Source organism: Pinus tabuliformis, chromosome X (assembly GCF_031772625.1).
Source record: "Pinus tabuliformis cultivar Carrire ecotype Pingquan chromosome X, CPIR1, whole genome shotgun sequence".
Classification (NCBI taxonomy): Eukaryota; Viridiplantae; Streptophyta; class Pinopsida; order Pinales; family Pinaceae; genus Pinus; species Pinus tabuliformis.
In genome coordinates this window covers 993,682,111-993,692,241 of record NC_142308.1, presented here as the reverse complement: position 1 = coordinate 993,692,241, position 10,131 = coordinate 993,682,111, and positions in this window count along the sequence as shown.

The window sequence follows — 10,131 nt, the reverse complement described above, 5'->3', positions numbered from 1 at the left end:
TTCGACGGATGCCACATAAACATATCCCTTAAACAGATATCGGTCCTAGCAATGAAACTATTTGTTGTTTTTTGGTTGGGCTGACCCAGGTTCGATCTATGCTGCACACCAACAAAACCCTTAATCATTTTCCCTTTCGAAAACGACCTACAAGTAGATCACAATCTCAACCGAATTGACTATGGGAGGATGTTGAACCAGGTTTCTGTAGCCTTAAGGGATAATGTGATGTGTTATTATTATGTTATTTTATCTTTAACATGCATATATTACTTCACCGCATTCATTTAATCACATAAACATATCATATAAACCCATAATCATTATTGCGATGTAATAAAATGCAACTGTCATACACTGCTACACTATAACAGATAAAAAGGAAATATACACATGAAGACACAAACTTTACCATGGTTCATCCCAATGTGGGACTACGTCCACAAGAACTATTGCTTATAATAATAAATTTGTACAACAAACAGTTCTTGGCCTGCGCACTTAGCTGCAGGCTATCCAGGCACTCAGCTATGGACTCGGGCCTCTACGCACTCAGTTGTAGAGCCTTTCCTTCTTTCCCAGACCACATATCAAAAAGTTACAACCTTTCAATTCAATATGTGATTTTAAGCTTATTCTCTTCTTTATTATTGATCCCTATATATACTATTAGATCAGGGGATATATCATCAAAATACCATGGTCCATATACCATGGACTCCCCTAATACAAGCTACTATGATCCGAAAAACATTCATCTTTTACAATATTACATTTTTTTCACAAAAGGGAGGGTCTTCAACCTGCCTCGAAGCCCCCACATTGCGCAATATATCTACTGCGTGGTCCACTTGGTGCTCTGCTGCTCCACTGCGTGGTTCACTTTGCGCTCTGATGCATTCTTTACTTTGCACTCTGCTCCACAAAATGCAGAGTCTTCACCAAAAGCTAGGCCAAGTTGGGTTGCACCCAAGAGATGGATTCTCAAATAGGTCAAATGGCACTATTGTTATAGTATTTTTGTGAGGTCTAATTCCTTCAATGAGGCCAACATGACTGGAGGGCAGGCCAAGTTGGTGGAGGAGGCATAAAATACATTTTTTACTCAAAAATAAATTTCTTTCTTGACATACAAATCCCAAGAAGGGTCTATTACATAATGACATAGAAAATGACTTATGACTCAAACCTTAGAAGCCTTAAATGGAGGTTTTGACCTAGAAATAAAATAAATAAAGCTTGAAACCCATGCTTATAAATACTTTTCTTTTACAATAAATTTTCTTTTCTTTCTTTTTGAAAAATACATTACATCATGACTAAAATACAATTATGAAGAATGATACTAGTTACATTTCTCAACAGAGTATAGTGGACCATAACCCACATGTCCAAGATCGAGACCAATAAGAAGATTGAAAACAAAGAACCCCCAAAATCGTTTTCCCATCTTCTAAAAAATCTGCAAGAACAAGTTATAGAAGGTGCACTTGTAAAAAAGGGAGGATAATATTGATTTTATAAAGGATTAAAAGCTTGAAAAAACACATTTGCGAGAAATCTTAGGAATTCGTTGAAGGATTTGTGGAGAATATCATGTAGAGAGATTTTTGGAGAGGATCATGTTGAGAGCTTTATGGAGAAGATCGTGGATCTTCAAATAATCCATGATATTATAATTTCTAATATAAATTGTAAACTTTTGTGTGTATGAAGGGTGGCCATTAGAATGAAGATCTGGATAGACGAGGTGCCATGTAATAGTTTAGTGAATTAATGTAATGAAATTAGATTCCTGCGTGATGTAAATGTGTGCACATATTTTATCTTTGCATGTGTTTTTTAATTATATATAAATCGTGTTTGCATGATCTGGTTAGTGTGTTTTTTGAGAGGACCTGTATATGTATTTCAGGGGCCACATTCACTTTATAGGTTAAATCATGACAAAAGCCACGAGTTAAGAGATTTTTAAATTAATGTTGCGCTTAAACTGATGTGAGAATATACATACAATTTTACATGATGGAGTATTTGAAAGTTCACGAACAAGTTCATGTGCTATGACCCACAAGTCTAGGATCAAGACCAATAGGAAAAATGAAAATGTTAGACCCCCATAAATCATTTCATCAAGCAGTATCAAAGCACAAAATATTCCTACGTGTATTCTAGAGGAGAAGCAATGGTAGAAGGTACAACTTGACTAAAGATCTTGTAAGATATTTGATTTCTCTATGCAGGTGGCAATAGAGGAGGGTAAGAATATTTGCAACAGCCTAGAGCAAGGAGTGCTCGTAGGGTTCCAGAGAAGAGAACCAAGAAGATGCCAATATCCCAAACTTAGGAGAAAGTTTGATGAGGTATCATGTAGCAAGGTGGAGACTTGTTACTGCAGAGGCATGTTGTACCTCATGAGTTAAAGCTGTTACGAGAAGACTAGATGCATATGACTAGGAGGTCATAAATTTTTGTACCTTGTGAGTTTGATGCAGGAGCATCAACCCATCCTCCTAAAAATGCACAAGAACAAGTTCTATAAGGCGCAATGTCAAAAAGGTATGATAACATTGATTTTGTAAAGGATTAAAAGCTTGAAAAATCACATTTATGATAAATCTTAGGAATTCGTTGAGAGCTTTGTGGAGAAGATCATGTAGAGAGATTTGTGGAGAAGATCATGTAGAGAGCTTTATGGAGAGGATCATGTTGAGAAATTTATGTAGAATATCATGGATGTTGAAATAATCCGTGATATTGGAATAATCAGTGATATTGTAATTTTTAATATAAATTGTAAACTTGTGTGTGTATGAAGGGTGGCCATTAGAACGAAGATCTCACTAGCCAATGTGCCATGCAATAGTTTAGTGGATTAATGTAATTAAATTAGATTCCCGCATGATGTAAATGTGTGTGCATATTTTATCTTTGCATGTTTTATTTTATTATATATAATTCGTGTTTGCATGATCTGGTTAGTGTGTTTCACAAGAGGAACTGTATATGTGTTTCAGGGGTCATAGTCACTTTATAGGTAGAAGCATGATGAAAGAAACGAGTTAAGATATTTGGAAATTAATTTTGTGAGTAGACTTATGTGATACTATACATACAATTGTACATAATGGAGAATTTTAAAGATCGCGAACAAGTTCGTGGGCCATAAGCCACAAGTCCAGGATCGAGACCAGTAGGAAAAATGAAAATGACAGACTGCCATAAATTGTTTTCATCAGTTTAGCCCACATGTATAATCACTTAAGAGATCAAATCAAAGCCAATACAACATTACAACAATATTTATCAAGGCATTATAGCTCATCATGTCATTAGTGAGGATTTTAACCTGGTTGGGGAAGATAAAAACCATTCTACCCAACCACTCGAGATGACCCCAATTGACAGGCATAATGTACCTAACCTTTCAAATGTATTGATTTCTTGAATCAATAGAATTTTTTTCATATCAAAAAAACGAGTCACACAATTCACATTAGCTTTTGTAAGACTCTTTTTTTGTTTGGTTTCTAATACATGAAGCTTGTCCTTCACTATGATAGTCTTTATTTCTTCCGATGACATATTAGGATAGTTGTCTTCTTCTTGGCCATCATGTTGAAATAATAACCCATTATTTAGGAAATGATTTGATGTTATTCCATCTAGATAATACATTGGATTGTAGCAATTTAGGCTTTTCCAGAGCATCCTTAGTCATAGATTTAATATATCCTTTATTACACATTTCTCATTATTATTGGAAAAGGATGAAATAACCTCTTCTAGCATAAGATAAAAGAGTTGATCTACTATTATAAGTTTTTGTTGTGCCTATTTTCCAACCATTAATCATGAATACACACCAGTAACATGTGGTTCATGAGTAAAATTATATAATTGGACATATGAAGAACCTTTGCCCAAATCAATCTCCTATGTCTTGCATCTTATGCTTGGTAATGGGTAAACCTTGAGGACCAAAACATTCGGCACACCATTTTATTGCTATATCTACTCCTTTTAAGGGATAGAAATATGGAAAAGGTAATAAAGTTTGTACTTCATCCAACTAACATTTGAAATTTCCTACTATAGTGGGCACCCAATTATGATGCACACTGTTGGGTAATTTAATTGATGGTTAAATTACTTCATTAATTGTCAACCAAGATTCGTGTACTTGTGAAGTGCATTTGCACAATATATGTTAGGAGTTCTATTGTTTATTTTTAAAATATGAAATGTAATGTAACTAGATTAACTCATATCATTCTTATGCACATGTTCTTTCCATAAAAAATACTCTTTCAAAAGCAAACTAAACTTCAAGGCGAAATCAAATGAAAATTCTAACTATCAAACTAAACTAAAAATTAATCTACTATAACAAGAATTAAAAATTACTCTATTTGAACTAAATTGAAAGATCTATTCTAATGAGCAGAATTGAAATTTAATTCTACATGCAAAAAATTGAAATATTATTCTAAATGCCCTTGGAATTTAAAATTTCTATTGTATTAGTTTACCTAGGGTAGCTCAAGTGGCGTTGGTCGTGGAATGAAGTCTCACCGAACCAGAAACCTTGGGTTCAAATCTTGTGCTACCCTCCTCGGTAGCGGGGTGAATAATGGACATGTAAAACTCGAAAATTGGAAAGTCCTACCAAGCTTACAAAAAAAAAAAAAAAAATCTATTGTATTCAACAGAAGAGAAATTAATCTAACTACTTTAGAAAATAAAAATCCAAAATATAAATTTGAAGGATTATAGATGTGCGCAGTTGTGATTAGAATCGATCTGTCCATTACTCATGAAATCAGAACAAAAATAATTGAATGAAGCAAGCTATAAAAGGGAAATATTTTTGTCTTTTATGAGTGCTCGACCTATTCAAACTACTCAATGTTAAACCATAGATCGATTCACAGAATAACATTCAAAAAACATTGATTAATTGAAATGAGAAAGAGATTATTCATGAAATAATTTGACAGTTAACATAACCAAATACTAAACTAACTTAAAACTCTTTAGGGAGCCCTCTTGTTGAGTGTAAGCATGAGATCAATTATCAGACTATTCACACACACATTGATCACCATAGGAACATAGTAACTTGTATTAAATGTCGAAGTCTTCAATAAAAAAAATGATGTCTATTGCTTCACTCCAGGGCCTTTTATAATCCTCTGTTAAATAACAATACTGAGAGTTATAAGTCAAGAAGCAAGTTTTCACTTGACAACTATGAGATTAAATTGAAATTAGGATCCTTCTTCTCATGATTTGCTACTAGAAGAGAAAATCATGAGAATATTTTGATTTGACATATCATAAATTTCAATTCCAAATTATTCTCATCCAATTCCATGCTTGCTTGATGATGCCACAATCCTCCTTCAGATTCTGCACACAATTGGAGTATTATAACCAGAGTTGACTTTTGGTTTGACCTTTAGATTTCAAAAACTGGGTGAGTTACAAGACCAATGTGATAGGTGGATGTCCATATGTTGAACATTTTCCATATATCTTTTATTCCTCCTCAAGTGTGCTAGAACCTATCTAACCATGGATGTAGCTGCAAAATCTTTGGTTAGTTGCAGAATGAGTGCAATTCAGTAGCTATATGAATGTTTTGATTAAATTTCACAAAGAAACAATAGATTATAAACCATGAATGAATGATACCTTTTATTATGCTTGAGCATATCTGAAGTGACCTTTCAACTTGAAAATGTACTAAAATTGTCATGAAAAGGATGGAAAGGAAAGTGAAAGGGTTATAAAAAAGAAGACAATTCAAGACTTCAACATTCCCCCACACTAAGGGTTTTGAATGTCCTCATGCATCAAAAATTCAAAATTTTCCGCATCTTTTATTCATTGTACTATCTCTGAAGCTTGGATTAGGACATCCAAACTAGTGCCTCATTTTTTATTCTTAACACTGAATGCTAGTTTTGGTTTCTTCATTAAAATATTGCTCCACAATCCTTTGACTTTGTTTATGAGGAACCTGTTATTGGCCTTGAGTTTCTTGTTTTTCTTATACAGTGGCACAAATGAAAAAGTATATTATCATTTTGAGTCCTCAAGATTTCATTATGTACTTTTAATTCCTCATGTTCTTGTTTGAGATGCTTGTTAAATATCTATAACTCATATATATCTTGTTTTAAAGCATCTTCAATCTTGTATTATTTTTTAGGAATGTCATCAATCAAAGGGATGTCTTCATTAAAAGTATTTTCATATTCACTTTGGAGAGGGAAATTTACCTTTTTTTGTGCTCTTTTCGTTGAAAATAATACTGATTCACCCCCCCTCTCAGTATTATTTTCAACAATTGGTATCAGAGCAGGTCCTTCAGAGAAGCTTGATCGCTTGAAGGTAGATCGTTCATCATGAGCAACTACGAGAGAGAAGCATCAATCAGGCCACCGGTTTTTGATGGGACAAACTTCAATTATTGGAAGGTAAGAGTTACTGCCTATCTTCAATCTCTTGGTACAGAAGTTTGGGACATCGTAGAGACAGGCTATGCTTTTCCTTCAGCTACTCCTATAGATGCAGCTGAGAAAAAGAAGTATGAAACAAATGCGAAAGCAGTCAGTACTCTATTAGGATGTATATCTCAATCAGAATTCATGAAGGTAATGCACTATAAATCTGCAAAAGAGATATGGGACAAAATTGTCACGAGCTATGAAGGAGACGAACAGGTAAAGCGTGCTAAACTTCAAACTCTCAGAATTCAGTATGAGACTCTCAAAATGTATAATGATGAAAGTGTGGCTAACTATTTTCTTCGGGTAGATGAGGTTGTTAATTGTATGAAGAATTTGGGTGAAGAAATAAAAGAGGCTATTGTGGTTGAAAAGGTCCTAAGATAATTGTCCCCCAAGTTTGAATCTAAAGTATCTGCAATAGAAGAAAAGGAAAATCTTCGAATTCTTACTATGTCTCAGCTACATGGAATTCTAACTGCTTATGAAATGAGAAAGGGAGCTACAACCCCCTACTTCTTTTCATAAAGCATCAAATGATCATCAAGTACATAAAAGTTACAGTCCACTACAGTTATCAGATCAACAATAACAGAACTAACCTAGAACACCTTATCAATAGAAAAATTCAATCAATAGAACATCTTAAGACAGATACGCAGTTTTCTCTTCTGTGGCCTGCGTCGCTACGCAGTTCACCTTCTGCTTTCCTGCGTATACCCGCAGAAATCCTTCTGCCGCACTGCGTGCCCACGCACTGTTCCTTCAACCGCACTGCGTACTATTACTGCAGGTACGCACCCAGAGACATTATTGCGCCGCGTACTGTTACTGCAGGTACGCACCTAGAAATACTATCGCGCCGCGTACTTTTACTATGCGTACGCACCTGAACCTTAGTCGCTCTGCGTACCCACGCAACTCTCCTTCTTCTGCTCTGCGTACCCACGCAGGTCTCCTGTTTCTGCTCTGCGTACCCACGCAGATCTCTTGTTTCTGCTCTGCGTACCCACGCAGCTCTTCTGTTAAACACCTGCGTACTTCTGATTAGGGCCGAATAGGCAGTTCACCAGAGTGGCACAGTTGCTCAGATCTGATCATGCGCTCGAGAGATCACCCTTCACAGATTCGCCTTCAACTTCCCTTTCATATAGATCAAGCTTTTAAGACCATAACCCAATATTTCAGATCTAAAGATATTCAATTGCAAAAGATGCTTAGCCAAGTGATCTCCTTTGCTTTATATAGGCAAGCTTCTCCTAAAATCATGGAACAATACCACGAGCCAAAACCGTAATAACACAAATACCGTCGGCTAAATACCAAGAGTAAAACATAAGAAACCCCACGTGTGCTTTTCTCTGCCTTGAAATGTGTGCACTGGGGGTACGCACCTCCTGAACAGCTGGCCTGCGTATCTGGACGCGGTCCCTGCATGGTGTACCTGCGGGTACGCACCTTCTGAGCTGATTTCCTGCGTACTTCTTAATTTTCAACATATTGAGAGCCTTGCCATGGGAGTTGCCATCAAGTACAACATCTGTAACATATAGCCATACCAGAAACATAATGCCAACAATCTCCCCCTTTGGACTTGATGGCAACCTCACAATCTTCAGCTTCATTCTCCCCCTTTGACATCAAGGGCAAAGGGGTATGCTCCCCCTAAGAACATGCTCCCCCTGAATATGAACCAGATCTGTAACAAAGAACCATAATCCACCATGAAAGAGATAGAGACATATTGCAGCTATTTCCAAGATCTCCTTCCGACCATCCTCCATAATGCCAACAATGCATTATATGCTCCCCCTGAACCTGTACCATCAATCAGAAAAGGTTCAACAATAGGATGATGCATCAACAACCCCCAGCTTTTGCCTGAGGTATTCAAAAGTGTCCCTGGGCAATGGTTTGGTGAGAATATCAGCAACTTGTTCCTTAGAAGGAACATACTCCAACTTGACCTTCTGTTGAAGTACTTGTTCCCGGAGAAAATGGTACTTGATTGGTATGTGCTTGGTTTTTGAATGCATAACAGGATTCTTTGAGATGCTGATTGCACTTGTGTTATCACATAAGATGGGGATTGGTGGTGTACAAGTGATTTGAAAATCCTGCAAAGTCTGCATCATCCAAAGGAGTTGGGTGCAACAAGATGCAATAGCAACATATTCCACTTCAGCTGTAGACAAGGCAATTGAACTCTGTTTCTTGCTGAACCAAGATACCAGTCTGGAACCCATAAAGAACGCACCACCACTTATGCTTTTCCTGTCATCCACGCTTCCGGCCCAATCTGCATCTGTATAAGCATGAAGTGTAAGATCTGTATCTCTAGGATACCATAAGCCATAATTTTGAGTCCCTTGAAGATATTTGAAAATTCTCTTCACTGCCTGAAGATGAGTCTCCTTTGGATTTGCCTGAAATCTTCCAACTATTCCAACTGCATGCATGATGTCCGGTCGGGTACCTGTCAAATAAAGTAAACTTCCAATCATAGATCTGTAGGTTGGTTGATGTACTGCTGCAGATTCATCATTTGCACTGAGGCTACATCCTGTGACCATGGGTGTACATACTGGTTTTGCATCTTCCATACCATATTTCTTCAAAATCTGTTTGAGATACTTGGTTTGAGATAAAAAGATTCCTCCTTTTTGTTGGATTTGCAAACCGAGGAAATATGTCAGTTCTCCTAGAAAGGACATTTCAAATTCTTTCTGCATGACTAAGGCAAAGCTTTGACTCATAGCTTCTTCATTGCTCCCAAAAATAATGTCATCTACATACACAACAAGTATTAGCAATTTGTCATTTTCAACTTTTATATAAAGATTGCTATCTGCTGATCCTTTTGAAAAACCTTGTTGATGAAGATATTTGTCCAAACGGTAGTACCAAGCCCTTGGAGCTTGTTTGAGACCATAGAGAGCCTTTTTCAATCCGCATACAAGATTTGGATCATTTCCAAGAATGAACCCATCTGGCTGTTCAATGTATACTTCTTCTTCCAAGTCTCCATTTAGAAAAGCTGATTTCACGTCCATTTGAAATACTTTGAAGTTTTGAAAACTTGAGAGAGCAAGGAACATTCGGATGGCCTTGAGTCTTGCAACAGGAGCAAAGGTTTCTTCAAAGTCTATTCCTTCTTGCTGCGCATACCCTTTACAAACAAGTTTGGCCTTGTTTCTAATTACTTCTCCATTTTCATTCAATTTGTTTTTGAAGACCCATTTTGTTCCGATAACATTCTTATCCTTTGGTCTAGGAACCAGCTCCCAAGTGTTGTTCTTTTCGATTTGCTCAAGTTCTTCATCCATTGCTTTCACCCAACATTCATCTTTGCATGCCTCTTTCACATTTTGTGGTTCAGTGGAGGAGAGTAATGCCAAATAGCTTGAGGCTTCTGCAACTGTTCTTCTTGTTTGTACACCTGCTTCTTTCTGCCCCACAATCTGAGATTCTGGATGATTCTTCTGAACATATCTGGATGGGGTTTTCTCTTCTATTCTTGTCTGCTCCTCTGGTTCTTCTTGAGGTTCTTCTTCTTCATCATTCTGTCTTTGAGGGTAGCCTTCATCTTCTCCAATGTCTTCATGATGAACTTGCC